This window comes from Phacochoerus africanus, chromosome 1 (assembly GCF_016906955.1).
Source record: "Phacochoerus africanus isolate WHEZ1 chromosome 1, ROS_Pafr_v1, whole genome shotgun sequence".
Lineage (NCBI taxonomy): Eukaryota > Metazoa > Chordata > Mammalia > Artiodactyla > Suidae > Phacochoerus > Phacochoerus africanus.
The window spans coordinates 134,874,139-134,901,885 of NC_062544.1; positions in this window are offsets into that span (position 1 = coordinate 134,874,139).

Consider the following 27,747-nt stretch of genomic DNA (forward strand, 5'->3'; position numbering starts at 1 on the left):
ATGTACGCCAGCCCCCACGCTCCTAAACACCAGCTCAGAGCAGGCCAGCCTCGCCCTTGCCCCGTGTCCCATAGGTGAGGTTGTGGCCCTGGGTGACCCTGTGCCCTATTCCAAGCCAGGCACACCATCTTTCATCCTTTGAGAGCGGGCTCCCCTCCTCTCCCCCCCTCCCCATTCCCATTCATCTCTCCCAGCTAAACGGAGCCTCAGTAATGATCTAACTTACATCTGGGGGGTAGGAGGAAGGAAGATTTAGTTCAAAACTGCGTGGGCAAAGGCGTCTTCAGTGGTGTGCCTTTTAAGCCTTGTTCTAAATCAGGGCTGGGTAATTCCTGCTACACCTCTCCTCCTAAAGCCAGAGGATTCAAATCCCAGCAGGCCCTTCCCTTTTCAAGTCAGATAAGTGGAGGCTCACACAGCATCCGTGAGAATAGTTTTGATGGTCTCACAAGGTGAGAGCCTTTCCTTTCTCTTTGAAGGCATCACTTTTCAGGCATTATTACCGAGTCCCTGTTAGAATAAATACATGTGGTATTTCTTGAAACCTCTCAAGCTCACTCTACAGATGCATAAGTAAGACATGCCTTTTGGAGGCATGAGAAGAGAAAGGTACTCTTTATATGCTTAGAGCTGCTTCCTTTCCAGAGCCTTCCATCTCATGCTAAAACACTCTCCCCACTTTATCTCCCTCTCTCTCTTTCACAGCTTGCATCAATTCCAAGAACATTCTCAAGCACCGCATGCCAAAAGAAACCTCATTTATTTTTTTGGGAGTTGTGTTTATTCCTAGAAATTCTCACTTCCTTTAAAAAAAATTGGACAAAACAGAGAATTATACAGGCATCTGAATGTACTGTGAGAAAACTCTGTTGTGTGTATTTAAGCATGGGCTACAGGGAGGAGAGACACAGGCATTTAACATAGAAGACAAAATATTTTAAAATCCATGCCAAGGCAAGGCAGGGTATGAGACCCTATAGTTTATGTTGATTTACAACAACCTGTGAGTGTGCAGAGAGAGATAAATTTGTGGTGTGTGGCTGGGGACAGTTTTCAGATACTCCCTAACCGAGGTAGGATTAGGAATCAGCTTTGAAGTGAGAATAAGGTTTATGGAAGAACATTGGGGATGGATTAGCAACAGGAAATGGGCAACATCATTCAAGAAGTAAAAAGACGAGAAACAGGCTTGAATTCCTTACCAAAGACAGGAAGAGCACAGTTCAAGGGCTGGTGAACTACTGGCCAGGGGCCAAATCTGGCCCACTGCCTGTTTTTATAAATAAAGTTTTACGGGGGCACAGCCATGCCCCCATCTGTTTGCGTATTATTTTTCATTGCTTTGTGCTGCTCCGTGGCAAAGTTGAGTAGTTACAACAGGAACTGAACAGCTATGCAAAGCCTAAAATCTTTATGATAGATCCCTTTCCAGAAAAAGTTAGGAAGATGTACTAGATAAATAGAATAGAAGAAAAGTTGTGAAAAGGGGAAAGCAGGGAAAGTTTAGAAAAGTAGTATGAGAAAGAAAAGGGAGATGGAGAGAGGTGGAAGGTAAGAGTTTACTAGGTTTTGTTCATGTGAATGTTGAACCCACTTTCACCTGAATATGGCATCACTGTTGACAGTGCCACTCTCTGTGGGACTGTGGAATCACAGTATGATTACCATTGGCCAGAGGAACCCTTCAATAATAACAGCCTGCCCTGAAGGGTTCAGTGTCATATAAAATCTGAAAGTAAAAATTCAAATCTCTGGAGTTCCCGTCGTGGCGCAGTGGTTAACAAATCCGACTAGGAACCATGAGGTTGCGGGTTCGGTCCCTGCCCTTGCTCAGTGGGTTAACGATCTGGCGTTGCCGTGAGCTGTGGTGTAGGTTGCAGACACGGCTTGGATCCCGCTTTGCTGTGGCTCTGGTTTAGGCTGGTGGCTGCAGCTCCGATTCGACCCCTAGCCTGGGAACCTCCATATGCCGCGGGAGCGGCCCAAGAAATAGCAACAACAACAACAACAACAACAACAACAACAACAACAACAAAAAAGACAAAAAAAAATCAAATCTCTGGAGTTCCTGCTGTGGTGCAGTGGGTTAGTGATATGGCTTGTCTCTCTGGTGTTGCATGTTCAATCCCTGGCCCTGGAACTTCCGTATGCTGCGAGTGCAGCCCACCCCCCAACCCCCCAAAAAGGAAAAGAACTTCAATACATACTAATTACACTGTGGTACTGTATTTTAAAAAAATTCAAAATTCCACAGAGCTATAGGATGTATGGAAAAGAGCTACATGTGGCCTGAAAGCAAAAACATTACCATCCTGCTTTAGAAGTTGCACACTAAATATGACAGCCAGAGCAGCTCACCACGTTGAATGCATGGGTTAAAATACAGTTGAACATATTTACTTGCTGCAGGACTTCTCATAGCTCTTAATATGTCTCACAAAGCTCTGGGAGTAGAAGAAAAGTCACAGGGCTTCTCAAATTTATTTGACATGAGCCTCCTCGGGATTTTAAAATAAAGCCCATTTTGGGATGCAGTGGCCGAGGCATTATTTTGAGATTAATATATTCATATACAGACTGAATCTTAAAGGTCATGCAGCCCCATGCCTTCCTAATAATGTTATGACTCTTCTTCCCAGGAACTTTATAAAATCAAATTTAGGCTTGAGAATTTGTGCTATTGATTTTAATGTTGCTCTTGGAAATTTGTTCATGGTGTTTGGGTTTAGAGATTTTGTACTTGTGATCTCTAATCAAATTGCAATCTCAGGTCCTGCTTTGCTCTTGGCCTCTGAATTCTCTCCTTCCTGAGAGGGTAATGGCAAAAAAAAGAAGCTGAAAATAATAAAACTTTGTAATTGGACACTTAAAGGTCAGTTGCTGGAAAAAACGAACCAGCATGTTGCCTCAGTGGTCGTGGAGGATGAGTTTTTTTTTTTTTTTTTTAAATACTGTATTTCAAATGCAGCCCAGAATCAGCCTGAATTACCTGAATGGTGGGCTTCCAAATGAATGTTTGGAAATTGGCAATCAGCACAAGTCCACATCTGCTGTGATGAACTCCTGACTCCACTGTGTCCTTGATCATGTGAAGAAGCGTTGCTTATTTTCTTCATAATACTGTCACCTCAATGCAGATTTTGCTTCCTTGGTGACCTGCTTTGCAAACAAGGAAGGGCTTTGCAAAGGTGTACAGGGTTTATTCAAAGCTCTAGGATAAAGCCAGTTTATTTTCCTGGAGAGCATTTAAAAGTAACTTTTTAGTGAAGTATAACACACACCCCCCCCACACACATCCTAGATTTTCAGTATAGGAACATACCCACATAACCAATATACCTGGAGCAACACTTTGCATCACCTATTTTATATTAAGTCAAGTGCAGCTGTATTATCAAGTAATAGACCTGATATTTCAGAATAAACTGAAATTTCAAGTACTTTTCAGAGCTCTGCGTGGATCACTGCAGGCTCTCTCCTCAGGAGAGCTGGTGTCCACTTCTCAAAGGAAACAAGTGTATTCTGCTATTTGGTGAAGTTCCCAGAGCGGTGACTAGGCAGACATCGGACGTAATCAGCATTACCTTGAGTCCGTACCCTGCCTCAAGCTTCGGATGAGTATTGTTGTGACCGTTCCTGACATGCCTGGGGTAAGTGCACAACTCACTTGAAGCCACTGAGGCTTCCAGGCATCATGTGCGTGATAGAGCTAGGATCCTACCTCCGTCTGAGCCAAACGCCCGTTCTCTTAATCGCTCTGTTCAGCTGCCTCTGTGACATTTCCCTGTTTCCTTTTGTTTGGCGCCAAGTGATCTACAAAAGAATATTGTTATCATTGTTGGAATGAATTGGACATTCTAACTTCTTGCGGGAGCACTCTCAAAGCAGAAAATTCATTTTTAGGATGGAGACACACACCAATGGTCTTGTAACACAGCCCCCTGTCAGTTTTAGAGGAAAAGCAATCCAAGTTGAATTTGGAATGAATTACCTTCAAATGGCCATGCTCTGCAATGTACTACTGTAATCTGGGATATTGCAAGGCAGCTTAATGTGCTGGGTGATGACACGTGTGAGCATTATGTGGCTCTCCCTCATTGAATGCGTTGGGAGCAACCCAAACCATAAATCTGCCAGCAGACAAAACATAAAATTTACATGCAAGATCAAATCTCCCCTGTCCTGATTTTTATACAAGGGTCACCAGTGGGTAGTAAATTAAGATTCAGAATACAAGTTACCTGCAGGTGCTAAATCACTAGACCATGGCAGGATCATAGCATTTTCTTTTGTTAATAACGTCACTGTTTGTTATCAGAGCCTGTGCTGACATAAAGCACGGGTCACTGTTTGTATAAGGAAAGGTGCCCTTTGTCCCTTAGAGATTTTGGATTTCTTTTGTCAAGTGTACTCACGTGGTTTGCCGGAACAGCAGGCTATCTGGTACCAAGATCTGGATTTGAAAGCTAAACGTAGGAGAACAGACATGCTTGGATGATCTGTCATACTAATAAATCTCTGGTTGCCAAGAAATTACACATATATTTTAATTTCATTAGCTTGCAAGAAATATTTATTGAGCACCTGCTGCCAGATCCTGTGTTAGGCACTGAGTGTGCAAATAGGAAGACGATGATTCCACTGAGAAATGATCAACCAGGGATCAGTGCAAGAAAATACCACCCTAGGTCATTTAAGCAGATTGAGATTTGACCCTGGAAGGCAGATGCTGAGAAAATCACAGGAAGCCTTGAAAGGGTTTGGATTTCCTGAGCTCCCCCAGTCAGCAGGAAGGAGGTACCAAGAGTTGGTTGTTACCAGCCCTGCACCTCAACTGCCTTTTGACACACAAAGACTAGAGAAGGCGTGCTGAACACTGCTGTGCCAAGCCTCATGCTTCTGAGCCCTTCCTTGATGACACACAGCATCATACAGAGGCAGGGAGGTGGTCTCTGCCTCACTCCTGCCTTCCAATGATTTCATGAGTGCAGTTAAGTTGCTGAGTCTAATTTATATCCAGCTGCAAAGGAGTCTGGGAAAAGTCATTTGAAACTCTACCAGGGGAAGGGGGATGGCACATAGATCAGGAGAGTTGGTCTGAATATCTCCTACTGGATGTCAAGCAGGGGGTGGGTGTAAACATGAAAACTTCAAGATAATATGTTACAAATAGCCACTGTCCTCGTCCTCAAGTGCTGCAGGAATAGAGGGGGCCAGTGCTCACCCTAGCCCAAGGCACATCTGAGATGCATCTCTTGGTGGGAGATGACTCTGCATTGAATCTCAGAGGGCAAGTAGGAGTTATCCAGGTGGAGGGGTAGAGGAACAGTTATGGGGCCAGTGTGCAAACATGGAGGGGTGTGGGCATGTGTGCACGCATGTGTGTGTGTCTGCCTCTGCCCACACACATACAAACCATAAAAATTCAGTGTTAATAGATAGTAAAGTGTAGAGTGGGTTTTATTAGGAGATGGGGTTGGAGAGAGATACAAATAGGATTAAGTTAAAAAGGCCTTGTTTTCCATCCCCAGGAACATGGATTCTCTGAAATGAGTGTTACGAACATTTATTTCTTTTTGTGTATTGTTGTTTGTCCCTCGTACCTTTAAGAGCATTGTTTAGTTTTTTCTGGGGAAATTCTCCCCAGTCTCAGTCAGCCTGGCTCAAGAGAGGCTGATGCCACCTTCTGACTGCCGTGAAATTCATGGTACCCAGGCCTGCCCACCGAAAATTGAGTATAGTCCTTGCCATGCAAACAGGAGACTGGAGACAAGTCACAGATAATATGCCCCAGATCTTAGACTCATACTCTCTTTATTAGCATATATAAGTACTTTTAAATCCTCCTGGGGTTGCTAAGTGAAGACACTGGCATTCCCTCGGAGAGTGCCTGAGAACGACATCAACAGGGAGAATACAAAACCCAGAGCTAGAGAAAGGCCAGGTGCTAGTAATTTCCCTTGGGTCCACCAGCCATTGGGCTTGCTGGTCATCATCTTAACAGCCTCCCCAGTTACCTGAGCCAATATACTCTCCTTTGCTGTTCAAACCATTGGGAATTGGTTGTCAGGTTCAGTGGAAGGAAACTTGAGGATAATTCGGGACCCTTGAAAGGTTTTAAGACAAGGATCAATATGATCAGACAGAGTGAATAGGTCTATGACTGAAAGCAGGAAGATGAGCCTGGAGGCTACTATGCTCATCTGATGGGAAGACTGTGCACACCAGGCTCAGGAGGGGCAGTGTGGAAGGGACAGTCATGGGAAATGACTAGCAGCGAAGATCAGCAGTGCTTGCGACTACTAATTTTATCTGGGTCGACGGCCACATTCCATAGCCTGGCTTGCAGCTTCAACAGTCATGTGACTTGGTAGCTGCTGCGAGGTGTGTGAAAGGGCTCTGTGCCAACCCTGGTCATGTCTTTAAAACCAAGCTGCGTATCCTCCATCTCTTCTTGTCCTCTTCCTCCTCCCTGCCCGCTGGTGGACTGACACACAGACCTGGGGGTTGTTGGCCAGCTCAGCCATGCAGGTGAGACCAGTGCTCTGAGGATGCAGAATCCAGGTGGCCCTGGATTCTGATGGCCACATGGAACCAAACTGCCTATCTTCTTGTACCACCCACCGCCAGGAAATTTGATCTTGTTTAATACACTTGTTTTTCAGAAGTCACACTGTGGCACAGTGGATTAAGGATCCTGCCTTGCCGCAGCTGTGGCACGGGTTGTAACTGTGGCGTGGATTTGATCCCTGGCCTGGGAACTTCCACATGCTGGGGTAGAGCCAAAATTAAAACAAACAAATGAACAAACAAACAAAACACTGGAAGCCACTAGTTCTGAGTCTATTGAGGCAGCTGAGTCATTATCCTAATTAACATTCATATTTAAATACAGAGTTTGAGGACAGGGAAAGAATCCAGAGGAATGACTGCTGGGCAGTTTGTGTTTCAGAAAGATTGGTCTGATGGATTTAGAAGGTTTGGAGGACAGCACCAGCTGAGGACTTGGAGGCTGGTCCCATGGCCCTAGGGGAACAATGGTGTTAGCAGATGGGACAGACCGAGAGAAGAGGGGGCTACATATACATGTAGGAGCTAGAACCAACAGGACCAGATGAATGGCTGGCTAGAGGGTGAGAGGAAAGAAAGGATCAGCTCGCCTTACGCCAGTGAGTGAAAGATGGCACCACTTGCTGAGTTTGGACAGGTGAAGAGAAAGAAGTCAAGGTGGGCTCACTGAGTTTGAACATGGACACCCCAGAGCGGATGCCCGGTAGGTTTTAATGTACAAGGCTCTAAAGCTGAGGGGATAAAGTGGGACTAGAAGTAAAGATCTGAAAGTCAGCCACAGATAAATGGTAATTAAATTCATGAATCTTGAGGGAATTGGATGAGAAGAGGACAAGGTCTAGAGCAGAATTTCACGTGTGTGGCATTTATGAAAAGAGAGAGAAGAGTCCATGAAAGAGACACAAAAGGAGTGGTCAGAGAGGTGGGGGAAGGTGGGAGTAGGAAGAAGGTGGGTTTTGAGAGGAAGAAGGGGTTAGAAATAGCCTTCTGCTGAGGAGCTGGGAGAGGAGACATTCTGGAAATTGTCAAGGTGTGTTGATGACCAGTGGAGAAGTGGGGCTGGAAACCACCCTGGAATGGTTTGAGGAGTGAGTTGGGAGTAAAATAGGCAAGATGGGGTGTAGACAACCCCTTCAAGAAGTTACAAAGGGAAAGCAGGGGGTTCAGTAGCATTTGGAGAATGATATTAGACTCAAGATGACACTGTAATTTTTTTCTTTACTCTTTCTAGCTCATACCAGCATGTGAATCAGTGGGTCTTCATAAAGGTTGTAACATTTTCTCAAGAGGACTCAGAAATGACATATTTTAACGTTCTACTTAGATATTACTTAGCCATGTAAAAGGAGTCAGCGTCTGGGTCCGTAATATATGTAGCAGATTCACTCCATGCTTTTGTTCAGCCACATGGTGTTTATTGTGGACTTACTGTGAGCTTAGCACCATGTTAGATGCTGCTAGGGCTACAGAAGTTGGGTACAATTTCTGTTCTGCAGGGGTTTACAATAACAACATCAGGAAACAGCTCAGCATTTGAACATGACCAAGTGCTCTTGAACACGTTTTCGTTTTCTTTTTCTTTTTCTTTCCTCTCTTTTTAGGGCCTCATATGCGGCACATGAGAATTTCTGGGGTAGGGGTCTAATCAGAGATACAGCTGCCAGCCTACACCAAAGCCACAGCAACACAGGATCGGAAATGCATCTGGGACCTACACTGCAGCTGTAGCAATGCTGGATCCTTAACCCACTGAGCGAAGCCAGGGATGGAACCTGCATCCTCATGGATACTATGTCTGGTTCTTAACCTGCTGAGCCACAAAGGGAACTCTGAATACATTTTCTTAATGTGAGTCCGATATGTGCAGTTGCATACCTGGGAGTGTGGAGTGCTAAGTACCATGGGAACAGAGCAGCAGTGAGCAACCTAGCAGCACTCTCCACCTCCCAGAACATGGGCCCCAGAATGGAGAGCAGAGGGGAAGCTGAGCCTTTCCTTCTCACCTCAGGATTAGGCAGGCCTTCCCCAAGGGCATCCAGCCTGGGCACAGGATGAGGGTTGTATTGGCAGAGGGCCACATCAGGTGAAAGAATCTGGCTGTTCAGGGCTCCAGCGGGGGATCAAGGTGGCTTTGGGTGACAAAGAACCCAGGGCTTTGCATTCATTGTCTCATGCTTGTCAGCCTCTGTAGATCAAGCTTCCATAGCTGGAAGGCTCCTCAGGTTCCAAGGAACAGAGTGATGCACTGTCTTTCTCAGGTGATGTTAAGGTCGAGGAGGGGTATGGGGAGTGGTTGGGGAGGAGTTAGTTTAAGGATCAAGTGTAATCAATATAGAAACTTTGGTCCAGGTCCCAGGAGGCCAAGGCCATCGTGGAGGACACAGCAGGAGTTCTATGTCTGATGCGGGTTTCCAGGGCAGTAATAATGATAAATAATCATCACCAAAGGTGTTCATAGTTATTCAAAGCTTATTGCATTTTATGCACTGTGCTAAGAGCTGGATATCCACCACTTTTTTTTTATTTTATTTTTCGAATAGGTAATAGAGTCACAATTCTGAACAGATACATGGATATTCCTATCCCCTGGATGACATGCCTATGAATGATTTTGGTATAACCTTGCAGAGATATTTTATGCTTACATAAGCAAATATCTATGTTTATTGTTTATCCTTATCTTGTTTCTTTTTAAAAACATAAACAGAAGGATTCCATACACCTGTTCTGTACCCAGAATTTTCACTTAACAAGGTACTATAACTTGTGATTCTTTCCAAGTCAGAAATAAAAGAACCCATTCATTTTTGTTTACTTTGGGGAAGATAGCCTTCCATTACATTATTTGGAGTAACATACTTTGTACTGTTCTCTCTTAAAAACCATTGTTTCCATTCATTTGCAAATACATATCATGCTGCAATGAAAAACCTTGCACATAAGTCATTTCCCAATGCGAATAAAACTGTAGGATGAAGTCCTAGAAGTGTAATTAATGTGTCAAAGGGTATGTGCCCTTGTGATTTTGGTAGTAATGCTGAAATGTCCTGCATGGTCATCACATTTATTTATACGGCCTGCCACCCTGTATCTATTCCCCACAGCACAATGGGTTTTTCAACTTTTGTGTTGTCCACAAGCTAGGTAAAAACTGATGTCTTAGTCAAATTACAAAAGACATTTCTCTTATTTTGAACAAGCATCTTTTTGTGCATTTGGAAATTTGGTACTTGGATATATATGTTGTTTTCTGCTTTGGGATTGTCTCTTTGTCTTGAATTTCCCGATACTCTTATTTATGAAATAAGTTGACTTTTTGTCTGTGATGCAAGTTGTTGATCTTTCGCCCAGTTTGTCTGTTGGTCTTTTCATTTTGCCATGCAGATTTTAAAAAATTTGTGTATAACTGAATTTATCAATCTTCTCTATTTTGCGCTGTATCAGGATGTCTCCACTGTGATGTTATAAAAATGTACTCCAATTTTTTCCCCAGGGCTTCTGTGCCTTTATATTCATATTTCCATCTTTGATCCATTACATTTATTCTGCTATAAGATGTAGATACATGTTCTGGGTTGTGTATTTCTGATGGCTACTGGCTTAGCCCAGCACCATTTATTGAAAATCACTCTTTTTTTTCTCACTGATTTGAGACGCTTCATTTATTATATGCCATTGCTTCATTTAGTTCTCACAAGCCTTTGGAGTTAGTGTTGGTCTCTCATTATACCGATGTGGTAAGTGAGGCTTGGTGAGGCTACGTAACCTGAATCACACATCTGGATAGCCAGGGTTTGAGTCTAAGTGGCCCCTATGCTACTCTAGTGGCCACTATGCTGTACTTCACTACAAAGCAATTCTAGAAGTTTCCTAGACAGGAGCTTTTGCTTCTGCTTGACCCCGGCGCCCTCATATTATTGTTGCTTTCACTTATCTGTCTCCAGTGCTACTATTCCAGCCACTATTTACTGAAGTCCTATTTCTGCAGCTTTTGGACTCACATGCTTTAAAAGCGAGACTGTTTGCATCCGCCTCCAGCTGGCCATGAGAGCACTCTTGCTGAGCAGAGCTCTCAGGCAAGACTGCCTTCTAGTCCATGACCAGCTGGCTGTGTGTAGATCCACTGCCCACTCCATGGGTAGCCACAGCCAAGGTCAAGGGGCCAGACTAGGTAGTGCCAGCCACCTGCAGAAAAGGAGGGGCCTCCAGGCTGTGGCTTCTCAGAGTGGGGCACTCTGCTCGTCTGACGAGGGGTGTGAGCAATGTTCAGCCTTCCTGGTCTGAACAAAGTCATGTATCCTCTGTACAGATCAGAACTCTTTGGATTGTAAGTGACAGAAACCCAACTTGAACTTATGCAAATGAGAAGTTTCTCTTCTAATCAAGTCACAGAAAAAGCTGTGATCTTATAGAATTCAGGACCCTTAAAACCATCAAGTGTCTGTGTGTCTGTCTTCTTTCCCCTTGTGACTACTTCTCTTTCTGCAAGTGCATAATTTCAGAAAAGGCAGTTCTGAGCTTACAGTATTACTGTTCACAAATTTTGGGGAAAGATTCTGATAGGCTGGACTTGGGACATAGCTCTTTCCTAAAACAATCACTGTGTCCAGTGAAGAGAGGCATGGGCTTTATGACTGGCCCACTTGGCCAAGGGACCACCACCTGAGTGAGGGTGAGTGAGTGAGATTGTGGGATATTCCAGCCAATAATATTGTGTGGCTGGAATAGAGAGGGTACGAAGGGGATAACTTTTAGCGAAGGCCATCAGGCAGAGCAAGAGAACAGATTGGTTCCATTTGGTTCAAAGCCAGAGCAAAGTACTTTTCTGGCATTATTTAATTTTGGCACCAAATACCACCTCCTTCTCTCCTTCCTGTTTCTAGAAAGGTGCTCATTCTACTTAGCCGTTCCCATGAATTTTGCATCAACGGTTCAACAGTTCTCTTTTTGATTTGTGCCTACCAGTTTGTCTCAGATAAATCTATTCACCTATTTACAGATCTTCTCCTTCAGTAAACTCACCTTAAATTCTCCTCTGTGCAGGTGGGTTATTAGCTCTGTTATCATTAATGTGGGATTGGAGATTCACAGTTTATCAATGCTCAGTATGGGAGGTCTTAGGAGAAACAGAAATCACTGCAACCATGGAGTTTCCATAGTGGTTCAGCAGTAACGAACCTGACTAGTATCCAGGAGGACTCTAGTTCAATCCCTGGCCTTGTTCAGTGGCTTAAGGATCTGGTGTTGCTGTGGCTATGCCGTAGGCCAGCAGCTACATCTTTGATTCGACCCCCAGCCTGGGAACCTCTGTATGCCACAAGTGCAGCCCTAAAAAGACAAAAAAAGAAAAAAGAAATTCCCTGCAACCAGCTCAGAATGGTGGGAACCGATTAAGGGACATTGAAAACGAAAAACCTCAGAAAGGGACCAGAACCAAGCCTAGAAAGCATTTAGCAGTTCTGTACCTCTCCTGACTGCCTCTGCCCCTGGGCCTTTTTCCTTCTTGAGCTCAGCTGACTGCCTCTCCCACTGGCCACATGGACCCTCCCACCCTCATCTCTGGAGTTTTGCATTGTAGCTCTGGATACCTACAGAGACCCACTCTTAATCAGTTTGATGGAACTGACGTAATGGAGTACCATCAGCAATGGAAATATGTTGTCTCTCAGCTTTGGAGGTTGGAAGTCCTAGATCAAGAGGTCCATGGGTCTGGGTCCTTCTGAGTGCCATGAGTGAGAATCTCTTCCATATCTCACTTCCAGCTCCCAGTGGTTTGCTGTCAACCTGTGTGTTCCTTGGCTTGCAGAAGCATCATCCCATCTCTGCCTTCATTTTAACATGGGGGTCTCCCTGTGTGTCCTGTCTGTGTGACCAGATTCTCCCCCCTCCTTTTTTTTCTTTTTACATCCATACCTGCAGCAAATGGAAGTTCTTGAGCTAGGGGTCGAATTGCAGCTGCAGCTACAACCTATGCCACAGCCACGTCAACACCAGATCCGAGCTTCATCTGTGACCTACATGGCAATTCTGGATCTTCAACTCATTGACCGAGGCCAAGGATTAAATCCACACCCTCAAGGAGACACAACATTGGGTCTCTCACCCATTGCACTACCATGGGAGCACCCAGATTTCCCTTTTTTATAAGGATGCCAGTCTGATTGGATTAGGGCCCCTCCAAATGACCTCGTTTGAGCTAAGTACATCTGCAGGGGTCCTATTATAAGTAAGGTCATATTCTGAGGTACTGGGGGTTAGGACTTCAACAGGTAAATTGAGAGAGGGGTTGTAGTTCAACCTGTAAGACCAACTGATTGTCCACATTCTGAAGCTCCAGAAGAAGGGAGCTGACCTTTCCATCTTGAGTCAGGTGGCAGCTGTCTACTTCTGAGTCAAAACAGTGGTTTAGGGGTTGAGGGAGGTGGCATCCACCCCTCTGGGTTGGGAAGCTTTCCAGAAACCACAGCAAAGTTTTGCTCTATTAGCTCCAAACATTACCTTCTCAAATCTACTTCAAAACTTCAAATTCATGAGTGGTGGACATCATGGTGATGAATTAGCAGAGAGCTGTTAAGACTGTCCTCAACAAACTGGTAACCAAAATAAGCTTGCCCTGCCCAAACTGGGACCCCAGGTCACATTCCCTGAGCTTGGTTATGCCTGGAAAAATGTGCTCCATTTATTCAAATACCTGTTTTCTTATTTTCCCAAAGAAAGGAATGTACTTTGTTTCATGTTATAAATGTTCTTTTTGTTTGTTTTTTTAAAGAAAAATGAATAAGACAAAATACTAAGAAGAAAGTATCAAGCACTCCTAACTCTACCTGCCTTAAATAAACAGTTAACCGTTTGGTGCACTTTCTTCCATTCTGTTGTCGTTGATGTTATTATTATTATTTGTCTCTTTTTAGAGCTGCACCTGTGACACATGGAGGTTCCCAGCCTAGGGGTTGAATCAGAGCTGTAGCCATTGGCCTATGCCACAGCAACTCCAGATCTGAGCTGTGTCTTTGACCTATACCAAAGCTCATGGCAATTCCTGATCCTTAACACAAAGAGCAACGCCACGTCCTCATGGATACTAGTCAGATTTGTTTCCATTGAGCCACGACGGGAACTCCCATTATTATTATTTTTTAATGGCCGCACCTGTGGCATATGGACGTTCCTGGGCCAGGGGTTGAATATGAATTATAGCTGTGACTTACACCATGGCTGCAGCAATGCTGGATCCTTTATCCTGCTGCACCAGGCCAAGGATCAAACCTTCATCTCAGCAGCCACTGGAGCCACTGCAGTTGCATTCTTAACCCACTGTGCCACACAGGAACGCCTCTTCCAGTCCATTGTCATTTACAAATAAATAAATAAATAAATACGCAAATGCACGCACCCATGTGTTAATGTATTAATGGGATTGTATTATATATAAATTTGCCCTTTTTGCTAAAATGTTATTGATGTCATTCCACATTAATCTGTGTGCATCTACATCAACTTTGTAAAATAGCTCCCTGGCATTTCATAATATATTTGTCTCTATTAATGGATAGTTGAGGTTGCTGTCAAATTTTTATTAGTGATTATCCTTATCCGTGTGTCTTTATGAATTCCTGGAAGGAGAATTGCCAGGTCAGAGGGTGTGCTCTGCCTTAGAAGGAAAAAGAGTAGGATGGGAATAGCAGTAGCCTGACAGTCACACCCTCTCCCCACTTCTGAAACACACACAGACATTTAGAGAAGAGCTCATTTTGAGTAGCATCTAGTAGATGAGACAATGTGGTTTTCCTGGCAGGGTTCTCACTTGGCTGGAGTTTGCATCGGGTTGCTTTTGTCACTGGGCACAGTTTCCTTTGCTTTCATATATCAGTTTACAGCCTCAAGCCCCATGATCCTGAGGTAGCAGGAGCAGACCGGGCAATTAGGCACCCACCCACCGGAGAAAGTATTGATGCATTTTCCTGTTCCATTTCTGGTCTAGTTGCAGATTTCTTCTCTTCCTGTGTCTAGGCTGAAACTTTGCCTGTGAGATGGTCTGATGCCTGCTCAGCCCACACTGGGTGCCAAGTAGAGCAGGTGGTGGGCCTGCTGTGGCCCCAGAGGCTGGGGAGGACAGGTTTTATGTTGACTGGACTGGACAGGCAGTTTGCTCCTTTAAGCCACCTGTGAACTTACAAAACAGTAACAAGAGGCAAGGCAAATGGCCCCTTGGTCTCCAGGAGAATGTCCTGGTGTTTCTGATTTTCAAAGCATCTGCGTGGCACAGGGGGATCAATATGTGGCATGTTTTTTAAGCTGGTCTTACCTGTAATGTCGCTGCCATCTGTTTCCAAATCACCTGCACATGATAGATGATAAAAATTAGGCCCTTGTGACATCTGAGTTGAGAGAGGGTGCTGGCAGAAGAACTCTGCAGGGGGGGCAGTGAAAGGGGTATGTGTGTGTGTGGGCACACGTGCCCGCTCCTATGCACACGTGTGTGAGATGCACACCCATATCCATAACCATCAGGCGCACTGTTAATGCATCATCAAGAGATCCCCCCACCAGGCACAGTTGTACAGCTTCTTAAAAGCTTCGCATGAGGAGTTTCCATTGTGGCTCAGCATGTTAAGGACCCGACATAGTCTCTGTGAGGATGTGGCTTTGATCCCTGTCCTCACTCAATGGGTTAAGGATCTGGCATTGCAGCAAGCTGGCTCAGATCCAGTATTGCCAGAGCTGTGGCATAGGCCTCATTTGCAGCTCAGATTTGACCCCGAGCCCAGGAACTTCCATATGCTACAGGTGCAGTGGTAAAAAGAAAAAAAAATGACACAAGCATATATTTTTTAAAAGTGCCCCCTCACTCACTGTCTTCCCTGTAATTCATCCTGAGTTTATTGTGATTAATGACAGGCTTTGTTTTCTGTCAGCCGTTCATCAGCCCATCCCTGAGTCAGAGTGATGGTGCCTCAGGGGAGTAATGGAGAAGACCAAGGGAGAGCAGGTCCACCAGGCACTGGACACAGTGGTCTCTAGGGGAGAAGGAGGTGCTAGCATGTTGCTCAGAAAAACCTGTGCTATAGGATGTGGAGTCAGAGAAATAGATGAAGCAAATATAGAGAGATCCTGACAAATGCACATTTAAGGCATGTTTATAGAGAGTGGACTATGCTAATCTTACAATTTGTAAGATAAATTTTACATACCCAGAACTTACCAGGCATCTGGCATCAGTGCTAAATGCTTTACAGACATCATTTCATTAAATACTCATAAAAAGCCTCGGTGGCATTGTTAGTATTTTTCCCATTTTACAGACAAGCTGAGTCTAGAAGTTCTATCATGTGCCCAGGATCACACAGCCATGATTTCCTCCCATTCCTCTCAGATTTCAACACCCCTGTGCCCTCAGCCACAGTCCCATATGGTCTCACAAGTTCATGTACAATGTTTGGTTTTGAGCAGAATGGTTTTGCTTTTCTGAGACAATAATGAAGTCTAGGTGAACATCATCTCACCAGCCATACATTTCCTCTCAACACTGGAAAGATGATTCTTTCCTTCATAGGGTGAGATGATAACAGTAGTTGCTTATAATAATAGTTTAGAGTTGGCTAAACATGGGCTGGGGGCCGGCTTTTGCATGAAGTCCTTGACATATATTATCTCATTTAATCGTTATATAACCCTGCGATAGATACAGTTATGGTCCCTACAATTTCCAAAAATGTTGCCTCTTTACTTCTTTTTTTTTTTTTTTTAAATCCGCCTCTCTGTGATTAGAATCCAGGCTTCTTGAGGGCAGGAAATATTTTTGCTGGTTCACTGACAATTGCTAGCATCTCACCCAGTGCCTGACAGATGATGAGGATTCCATAAATCATCATTGAATCCAAGAATGACTCAGTATTTTAGGGGCAATAAGTGAAGCCTGGAGAGATTGGATAACTTGCCTGATCTGCAGGCTGGCTAGTAAGCTGAGTGCCAGGAGCACTTTTTTACTTTATATACTCTTACTTATGTAAGTAAGAGTTAACTTCACTGATGGATACAACTAGAGATTCTCATGCTAAGTGAAGTCAGAAAGAGAAAGACAAATACTGTATGATATCACTTATATGCTGAATCTATAATATGGCACAAATGATCCTATCTACAAAATAGAAAGAGACTCCCAGACCTAGAGAACAGACTTGTGGTTGCCAAGGGGGAGGGGGAGGGAGTGGGATGGACAGGGAATTTGGGGTTGCAAAGTATGAATACTTTGTAGATGCAAAGTATTACATTTAGAATGGATAAGCAATGAGGTTCTAATGTACAGCACAGGAAAATACATCCAATCTCTTGGGACAGACCATGATGGAAGATAATATAAGAAAAGGAGTGTGTGTGTGTGTGTGTATAAATTCCTGGGTCACTATGCTATACAGCTGAAATTGACACAACGCTGTAAATCAACTACACTCTGTTAAAATAAAATAAACAACTGCACTGACTACAAGAGGACTAATGAGGATGGTTACGATTAGGGGAGATCAGAATTTTAGGGCAGATTTTGGAAGAATCTGAACTGTTTCACCTTGGGTAAGCAGTGAGTATCACCTGTGAAGATCATTAAGCCAATTACTTTTCGGGAGCGGGACTACACACCTGTGGGCATGCTGGCCTCATAAAGTCCATGGTCCTTCTCTGGTTGGGATGCCTCGATCCCAGCCTAGGAGTTAGAGCAAGCTGCACTTTAAACTCGTTTTTATCCACAGTGAGAAACATCAAGGTTCCTATGTGAAAACTGTATAGATGTTATGCAAGAAGGAACCTGGTTTCCCAGGTATTTCTTGCTCTGAAGTTGGTCTCCTAATGAGACCACTGAACATCATGCCATGTGGCTCTGCATGTGAGAACGCTGTGCCCAGACATATCTTTCTCCAAATCCAGCAGGGGAACCTTAAGGATGACATTTGTAACAAAAAGTTATTGGGTTACTGCAACGCAGACCCCAGAGACTGGCTCATTTCCACTGCCTGAGCAGTCCCCTTGCTTCTGGATAGGGGCTGGTGAGACTAGGCCAGGATGGGCCAAGAAGGTGCCTAATGTGGGCTGCAGATGAGACATAGCTGATTTGCAAACAGGCACTGGCTTCTTTTCTCCTTTTCCCTTTTAGTCCTTTGTTACCTAAATATATTAGGCACTCAGTGAGTTCTTTCTCCATTACTAGCTGTGGTGCTAAGTCAGGGTTTCTCATTCTGGACACTCATGGCATTTAGGGCCGGACCATTCTGTGGTGAGGGAGCTGCCCCGAGCGTTTAGTGACATCCCCTGTCTCTACTCACTAGAGGCCTGTAGCACTCCCTTCCCATTTGTGATGATGGAAAATGCCCAAGACATGCAAAATCACCCCCAGATAAGCATCACTGTGCTAAGTAACTTATGTACATTTTAGAGTTTAATCCTCTACAGCCCACTAGCTCTTATTCCCCATTTGCAGGGTTGGAGACTAGGGCACAGGGAAGTTCAGTGTTACACCCAGGTTCCACATCCAAAAAAGCAGAAATGTTTCCCCAGGGCTGAGATTGGTTTGTTTATTTATTCAAGTACAGTTGACGTACAATATTGCATTAGTTTCGGGTATGCAGCGTAGGGATCCATTATTTTTACATATTATATTCCATTTAGTTTATTATAAGATAATAGATATAATTCCCGAGCTATATAGTAAATCCTCGTTGCTTATCCCTTTTATACATAGTAGTTTGTATTTGTTAATCCCATACCCTTCATTTGTCCCTCCCTCCTTCATCTCCACTTTGATAACCACAAGTTTGTTTCCTATAAGTGTGTGTCTGTTTCTCCTTTCCATATACATTCATTCACATTATTTTTTAGGTTTTTAGCAGTGTTCTCTGTCACCTTGAGAAGTACAGTGGGGTCTTAGTGGAAGCCCGGGTTGCCTGCTTGAGCTCAGCAATCTATATTGAAGGAGAGGCTTCTCATTTGTTCTGTTCATTTGCTTGGCACATATGTTTTTGGAGCACCTACAATGTGGCAGCAGTGCTCTGGGTGCTGAATGGGATACAGCAATGAATGAAATAATATATATCCCTGCTTTGTAGGGTTTCAAATATACAAAAATGAAGCATTTCATTCCCTGAGCCCTCAGGATGTGTGAAGGGTTGGCATCCCACCTCATCACATAGGTGATGGTGTGTCATCCTGCTTTTCTTCCTATTATTAGTACTGATATTATTGACATTGTACTAATAGTGATCTCAGTTGAAGAGCTTTACTCCAGCCAAGCTATGAATTCCTGAGCACTGTAATTCTCCCTTTAGAACTAAACTCTCTATAGCTTTGGTAGAAATTGAAGTAAGGCTTATGATCAGAAAGCATATGTATTTTTAATGCCATCTTGCAAAGTAGCTGCTCAGCATTTTTTTCAAGTCCAATCAGTTAAACTTTTTTTCTCAACTTCTCTCCCTTCCTGTGTAAACAGTGAGGTTTTGATGTTCTTGTGAGTCATTTAATAATAAAGACATGGATCTTGCCCATTCAACCTCTCTCCTAATGGGCTAGAGTTGAGGTTGTAATGTTTTTTCTCAAATTTTGTTTCATTTTAGGTTCAGTGTGAATTCTTACCATTAAGAGCACACACATAAGTTTCTAACACTTATGGAAGTCTTTTGATAAATGGTACCATAAACACAGGCAATTTTCTGCCTCGTGTTCGTAAGCTTTTGAAATTTACAAGGTTTCTCTTTAATACAATTGTCTCTGCCAGCTAACAGGCAGTTTTACAGTCTATCCGTATTTATCATTAAGATAAAAAATAGCCTCACCTTAGAGTCTTTATTCTCACAGGAACATAAATAATCCCAAATAACCAGCAATATCTTGGCCAGAGCTTGCTTTGGTAGCTCTGGGGGAAATCATTTCTATTTTGCTAACTGTTAAACTCGTTTCTACCACCTGCATTTGAGTTTTGAGACACCTGGGCAAATTCTAAAATGTGTGCTATGAATCTGATTAATATGTCCAAAAATGTCAAAATGTGGTTTTGAAATAATTGGTACATGTTTCAAGTTCCTCAGAATCCTTTCCACACCTTTCTACTAGGTTGCACTGGAGGAAAGGCAGAGACAAGCATTCAGAGTGGCCAGAGTTTTCAAGTTCCACGTGAGACTGTCACAGCTCACAAACTCACAGAATTGTTGAAAATCAAGTTACCTTTCTCTTACATCGGTACAATTGGTCAAACATTTCATCATCCTATTAAGACTATAAGATCAAATCAGCTTGACTCCCAAATGTGTAAATCAAACTATTTCAGTAGTTCTTTTTTTTTTTTTTTTCTTTTTACAGCTGCACCTTTAGCATATGGAACTTCCCAGGCTTGGGGTCAAATTGGAGCTGTAGTTGCTGGCCTATGCCACACCCACAGCAACACCAGATCCAAGCTGCATCTGCAACCTACACCACAGCTTGCAGCAATGTCAGAGCCATAACCCACTGAGCGAGGAGAAGGATCAAACCTGCATCCTCATGGACACTATGTCAGGTTCTTAACCTGCTGAACCGCAACGGGAATTCCTCAATAGCTCTTAATAGTCATTTTAAAAACAGATTTTTGGCTCCTATTGTATGTACAACTACAACCAACATGTTATATAACAAGATAGATACAAGTGTAGCAGGAGATATAGTAAATCTTAGGTGGGTAAAAAATTATCTTTCCCTATTGGCTATTATTTATTGGCTGTAGCTCACAAGCCACTTTATCAAGACTGTTTCAGCTTTATACTACTACAACAGGTAATAGGAAAATGACAGACTTTAACAAGATCAACTTTTCTTCCACATTTAAAAAAAAGTCTGGAGGTGGCAGATTGACGATTAAGTAGATTTCCCTGTGCTATACACTAGGTTCTAGTTAATCAGCTATTTTATACAGTAATGTGTATATGTTGTTATTCCCACCCTTGCAATTCTTCCCTCCCTCCAGTGGATGCACCAATGGTAACCATATTGGTGTTGAAACCTGTGTGTTTGTTTCTGTTTTTCAAACCGTTTTTATTAGATTCCACATATACATGATGTCATATGATATTTGTCTTTCTCTTTCTGACTCATTTCACTCAGTATAATAACCTCTAGGTCAGTCCCTGTTGCTGTGAATGGCATTTTTTATGGTTGAATAATATTCCACAGTATGTATGTACTGCATCTTCTTTATCTATTCCTCTGTTGATGGACATTTAGGTTGCTTCCATGTCTTAGATATTGTAAACAGTGATGCGATGAACAACGCGGTGTGTGTATCTTTCGGAATTAGCGTTTTCCCTGGAAATATGCCCAGGAGGGGATTACTGGATCATATGGTAGTTTTAGATTTAGTTTTTTAAGAAACCTCCATACTGCCCTATAGTGGTTGCACCAATTTACATTCCTACCAACAGTGTAGGAGGGTTCCCTTTTCTCGACACCTGCTCCAACATTTATCGTTTTTAGACTTTTTGATGATGGCCATTCTGACTGATGTGAGGTGATACCTCACTGTAGTTTTGACTTGAATTTCTCTAAAGATTAGTAATGTGAGCATCTTTTTCATGTGATTTTTGGCCATCTATATGTTTTCTTTGGAAAAGTATCTGTTTAGATCTTCTGCCTATTTTTTGGTTTTTGTTTTGTTTTGTTTTTTGACATAAAGCTCAATGAGGTGGTTGTATATTTTGGAGATTAATGCCTTGTCGGTTGCATCATTTGCAAAGATTTTCTACCTTTCTGTGTGTTGTCTTTTCACTTTTTATGGTTTCCTTTGCTATGCAAAAGCTTTTAAGTTTCATTAGGTACCATTGGCTTTTTTTTAAAAATTGTCATTATTCTAGGAGGTGGATCAAACAAGATATTGCTGCTATTTATGTCAAAGAGTGTTCTACCTATGATTTCCTCTAGGAGTTTTATAGTAGCTGACCTTACGTTTAGGTCTTTATTCCATTTTGAGTTTACTTTTGTGTATTGTGTTAGAGAATGTTCTAATTTCATTCTTTTACATGTACCTGTCCAGTTTTCCCAGCACCACTTATTGAAAAGGCTATCTTTCTTCCATTGTTATGTTCTTGCCTCACTTGTCATAGATGAGTTGACCATAGGTGCTTGGGTTTATTTCTGGGTTTTCTATCCTGTTCCACTGATCTCTTTCTGTTTTTGTGACTGAACCATACTGTTTTGATTACTTTGTAGTATAGTCTGAAGTCAGGGAGCCTGATCCCTCCAGTTCCATTTTTCTTTTTCAATATTGCTTTGGCTATTTGGGGTCTTTTGTGTTTCCACACAAAGTTTAAAATATTTTGTTCTAGTTCTGTGAAGAATGACATTGGTAACTTGATAGAGATTGACAGTGCCATCATTTGTGATGACTGCTTCTGGCCATTTGTTCTCCTTCCATAGAGTGTGACCATTGACTCATGGTACTAAATAGTTGCCAGTGTACCAGGCATCACAGCAAGGTTCCAAGCAGCAGGTTAGAGTAAGGAGAGAAGTTTCTGCTCACGTTCTTTCAAGGAGGTTTTGTGGGCATCTCATACAACATTTTGATTAATATTTTATTCACCAAAATTTAATTACATGGTCACATCTACTTCCAAGGGGCAGGAGTGGGGAAATACAATTTTTTAGTTGGTTGGCAGTGTAAACAGCTGAAAAATCAGGATCCTTTTACTGAGAATGTTGGACAAAAAGCCACACTCTCATTCCATTAGGGGAGAGAGACTTTCCTATTAAAAGTAACTAGGACTTTTCCTGTTTAAAATAGCTGCTTGCAGGATAATTCTGTCTCTCGAATAAATATTGATGCTCTCCTTTCCTCTCCTTTTTTTTTCCTGGTTAAGGAGAAGGTTAGAAAACTTATAGGGGGACACCTGGATGGAAGGAGGTACCTTGTTTGTGCTGACACTCTGGACCTGATGGTTCCTGCCAGGTGGTGATGTCGTCCAGGACATCAGGCTGGTCAGTGTTGCCCTGTGCCTGGTCTCGTTCTCTCTTTGATGGTTGCACTGGCTCCTTGTTGCTGCCAACCACAGGCATACCTTCTATTCATGAGGTCTCTTCTAGACTCTCCTAATTTCTCAAAATCTCCACAGCCATGCCCTGGAGCACCCACAAAGTTCCCACATTAACACACGCATGTAGGAAGAACCAGAGGTGGGATGAAAGACCTGTATCTTTTCCCTTAAATGTTATCCTCCTACGTTACACCTGATCAGAGGGGTGAGGTCCCGCCACACAGTTCTAGAAGAAATGCTGGCCCCCAAGCTTCCCCCATCTCCTTCTCTCATCCAACCCAGTTGCTGGAGGAAGGAGAAAATTGGAGGTTCTGAGGTCTTAGGTCTTTGTCCTGTTTTCCTTTTGTTTTACATGTCTGTATGTCTCCCTGTTCTGTGCACTTCATTGTTTCAGGATATACTCCCTTTTCCTTTCCCAGTAAGCTTTATGGCTAAACCTTAGTGGTGAAAGAATTGCAGGGGAAATAATTAAAAGAAAAAACTGATCATAAGGAAAAATACTTCATAAAATGTCTTTTGACACATGCAGAAGCTACTTATTTTCTGGTACAGAGAGAGTATGGCAATATCTGGTGCTTGTGTGTGTTTTATTGTAGATGGCGTTAAAATCAGCTTTAATTCTGCCCTGGTCCGATGATCAACAACACCAAATTAACAATCCTAGTCAAAAGTTATTTATAATATTATTAATATGTGGTGTGATTAAAATATGCACCATTCGAATGAATACTGAGTGACTGAGATTGTTTTTTAAAACGTATTGTTTTGTACTACTCTCCGTGTTTCTGGTTCCTGGCATGTCCTTGTTGAATGAATGAATAAATGGATGAATGAACAACAGATATATCTGAAATCAAGACTGCATCAAGGAGAAAAAAAAAGAAAAAGAATTCACAGTTTTCAAGCTCAGTCTTGTATTTTAAGTTTAGCTATTCTTTCCCCTTTGGCATTTTGATTGTCTTAATTCAAACTCAGATGCCCCTCGGCATAAGCTTTATGCTATTCAGAGGCAATATGAAATTTACGCTGTCTGTCAGGGGCCGTAATTGCTTTGGGGAGTCTCATCAACACCGCCCCCCTCCAGCTCCCTGCGTGGGGCTGCGCCTCCCGCCACACATCAGCTTATCTCTGTCGAAATGCATGGCACCCACATTAAGAACATGTTTTATTCTGCCTCCCTTACGGGTGACAGTCAGAAAGGAGGATCGTTAGCGAGCTGAAAGGGGAGCACTGCTGCTTCTAGGGCAATAAACATTTTCACTCTCTCTTCTCTCTTTCCTGCTAATAATTGTCAACTTTCACGATATCAGGAACAGTAAAAAGGGCAATAAAATTGTTCCTGTGAATTGTGGGGCTTTGGGCCTGTGGCGTTTATTTGTTTAGAAATTTATTTATTAAATTTTTTTCTTCTTTAAAGATCTAATAAGTCTGGTTGAGATGCCCAGGGTAGCCACTCTTATAAGGTGACCAAATATTAATCTAAAGATTAATAAAGTTCTGCCAGTTTCCTGGGGCTATACAAGGTATTCTGACTTTTGGTCATACTTATCTTTCTTTTTTTAAAAAGATTCCTTTGAGAGATGAAAATGCTTTATGATTTCAGACGGGCTTTATTGAACTGTAAGTGGAAATTTGAGGTTTTGTAATTTATCTACGAGAAAGGGCCACCTTTGTATTACTGGTCTATCTACTGGATGTTTTATCTGTGGCAAATATTTCCTTTGGAAAGAGAAGGCAGATTTTTCACTCTCCCCCCTCCCCCACCCCACCCCCAGTGGGCTCTTGCAATGATACCTCTGGGCCAACATGGATCCTTGGAGAAGTTTAAACCTGTGAAATTCCCAAAGTCCTAAACCACTTTCTAAAGCAAAACCTAAAGAGCTATGACTGTGGGTTTCTCAGCATAGGATCCTGCATGGTTGCATGCTGCAGTGTAGGCCACAGCTGCAGCTCCAATGCAACCCCCAGCCCAAAAGCTTCCATATGCTGCAGGTGTGGCTGCAAAAAGAAGAGGAAAAGTAAATAGAAAAAGATTAAAAAATTAAAAAACATATTAAAAAGTAAGAAGAGGCAAAATTAATGCCTCTATTCTGTTTGATTGTAAACCAATAAGTTCAGAACATTACCATTTCAACATGTAAGAATGTAGAATACTATGTCAGATTCTTAACCCATTAAAGCCACAATAGGAACTCCTCTTTTTTTTTAATGTGGCTACCAAAATGTTTTAAATGATACATGTGTATCACATTAGATTTTTATTGGACAGCCCTGCTCTAGGCTATGGAGCCAAACAGACCCTGGTTTCTGTCTTAGCTTCACCAGTGTCTTGCAGTGAGACCTCATAGGAGTTGCTTCATCTATAAGACAGAGCACATCTGTCCCCCAAGAATATTATGAGGACTAAGTAAATTGATGAACATAAAGGCCCATAGGAAATGGTCGTCTTTGTTCTTCTGCCTTCCTCAATTATGTATTTTTTTATAGGTTTCCTTTTAAATTACTGTTTGTCCCCCCGCCCCAAAGGTTGGGAATGGGGCAGTTAATTTATAGCTTCTAAATGCTTCTGGAACTCAGAACGTTGGAGTCATGAGTTAGAGGAACTGGTTGGGCCAATGTCTTGCTCTCAGTAACATGAGCGAGGCCTTCTCATTCTGTTTGTGTACTTTGTCTTCCCTGACGAGTAGAGAATTGTCTTGGATTACTGTTCACCCTGATTTCATTATTCACCGCTTTAGAAAATGCAAGTGGCTTGGGCACTCTAATAGATTATATTGGGATGTTCATCTTGAAATCATTCATCTTTATTGATTCTTTTGGCACAACACATTTGGGGTGCGCGAACAGCAAATTCCCTGTGGAATCCAAATTAATTTCCTTCATGAATCTATTCAAAGAATGCAGGTTAGTTTATTTATCCTGATGGCTGAGCCATGAGACAGTTTGAATTTGTGAAAAATTTCTTAACTAGTTTAAAACATTTTAATATAAAGACTTCCCTCCATTTTAGTTAGATATTCAAATTAATTTATATGTATTTTATGAATATCTGGAATCTGAGAATTTCTTAGTTTCTTGCATACGTGTAAAGCAGTCTGCCACATATTAAAGCATCATTAATATCACAAATCTATTGATTATAGAATTTTTAAATTGTGAGTTTCTTAATGCTATGTTAGCAATTTATGAAACTGCAAGCTTTATGCTCTATGACCCAAGTATTGGACATCACCCTTCTTTGTGGCCCTAATTCTACCTTCCAAAAAAAAAAAAGATTTCTCCTATTTCCATCAGCAAGGTGTGAATGAAAAGAGTGGAGATTGGATCCACCTTCATGGGAAGCATATAAAAGATCCATGGTTGAGGCACTGTGGTTGTCACTCCCAACACCATCACCATCATCAGCAGCCTATGTTTCTGGGCTCTTATATATGCCAGGCACTGTACTGAGCACTTCCTGGAGCTTCTTATCTGCCACAGTGCCCATTAGCCCATCACATTGCTTGGGATATTCTTTTCCACATAATGGGATGCTCAGTCTTCTTAATCACTTTTATTATTTAACTAGGGTTCAGCTACAAATCAAGGCTGACCCAAAGTGACTAATTTAAATAAGATCAAAGTTTATTTCTCTCCTTTGTTAATAAAGACCTGTGGTAGACAACTAGGGCTGCAAGTATGACCACCCCAAATTCCTTCTTTCTGGCTGTTTCGCAGTTCTCCACCTCAATGTCTGGAATGGCTTCTTGAACACTGCTATCATGTCCACTCACCAGTCAGCAGAAAAGAAAGTAAAGACGAGTCGGCCTATAGCCTTTTAAGAGAGTATTCTAGATCTAATGTTTCCGTTATGAGAGTATTCTAGACATAACACACGTAACACTTCTGCTTACCTATAATTGCCCAGCACTTTGGCTCTTGGTTATAACAAGCTGCCAGGGAGATGGGGAGATACTGCCTTGATTCTGATCAGCCATCCTCCTGCTGAAAATAGCAGGCTCTATTAATAAGGAAGAAGAGGAGAGAAGATACTGAGGTTAAGAATCAGTGGTCTCTTCTTATCATCCTCATTTAATAATCCTTAAAAAGAGAGTTTTGTGGACTTTATTTTACAATATCTGATTCATCCTTTCTCCCAGCCAGAAGAGAGAAGTGCTATTATCTTCATTTTTCAGATAAGAAACCGAAGTTCAGAAAGTTCGCCTTTTTACTAAATCAAGGTCATAATAATAAAGGCAATTATTATTACTGTGAACATTTAATGTGAATAACTGCCATTAATTTTGGTCCCTCCAAAACCCAGTGAGTTGGCTCTATTATACTCCAATTTTACATATGAGGAAATGTTGGATAACTTGTCCAAGGTCACAGGCTACTCAATAAAGAGAAGAACTTGTAAAACACAATTCTCAGCTTCAAACTTTCGGGGACTTTGTCCTCTTCTATTGCTACATAACAATTACCAACAATTTAAGGGCTTGAAGCTACACCCTTTTATGATGTCACAGTTGTATAGGTCAGAAGTCCTATAGATCATGGACATGGAGAGCAGACTTGTGATTGCCAGGAGAGGAGGGGGGGGGAATTGGGATGGACAGGAAGTTTGGGGGTTGGTGGATGCACACTGTTACATTTGCAATAGATAAACATTGGGGTAGTACTGTACAGCACAGGGAACCGTGTCTAATCTCTTGGGTTAGAACTTGATGGAAGATAGTATGGAAAAAAAAAGAATGTAATATATGTATGACTGGGTCACTTTGCTACACAGCAGAAATTGAAGGAGCATTGTAAATCAACTATAGTTTAATGAAAATTAAAAAAAAAAAAAAAAAGTCCTATGGCCTTGGCTAGTTTCTTGGTTGGTTCCAGGACCCACAAGTCTGAAATCACTGGGCCCCATAATCATATTTTGAGAAAATCTCCTTCTTTTAAGGGTAGCTGATTAGTAACATGAATCCCCTCTTCAAAATTTCCTTTTCCATGTAATGTAACATATTCACAAATTCAAGGAACTAGGATATGGAATCTTTCCAGGTTGGGGTGTTATTATTCAGCCTGCCACAGACTGTGACCCACGATACCTTTTACTTTGCAAACCAGCACATGTATATAATAAAGAGTTGAAATGCATTTC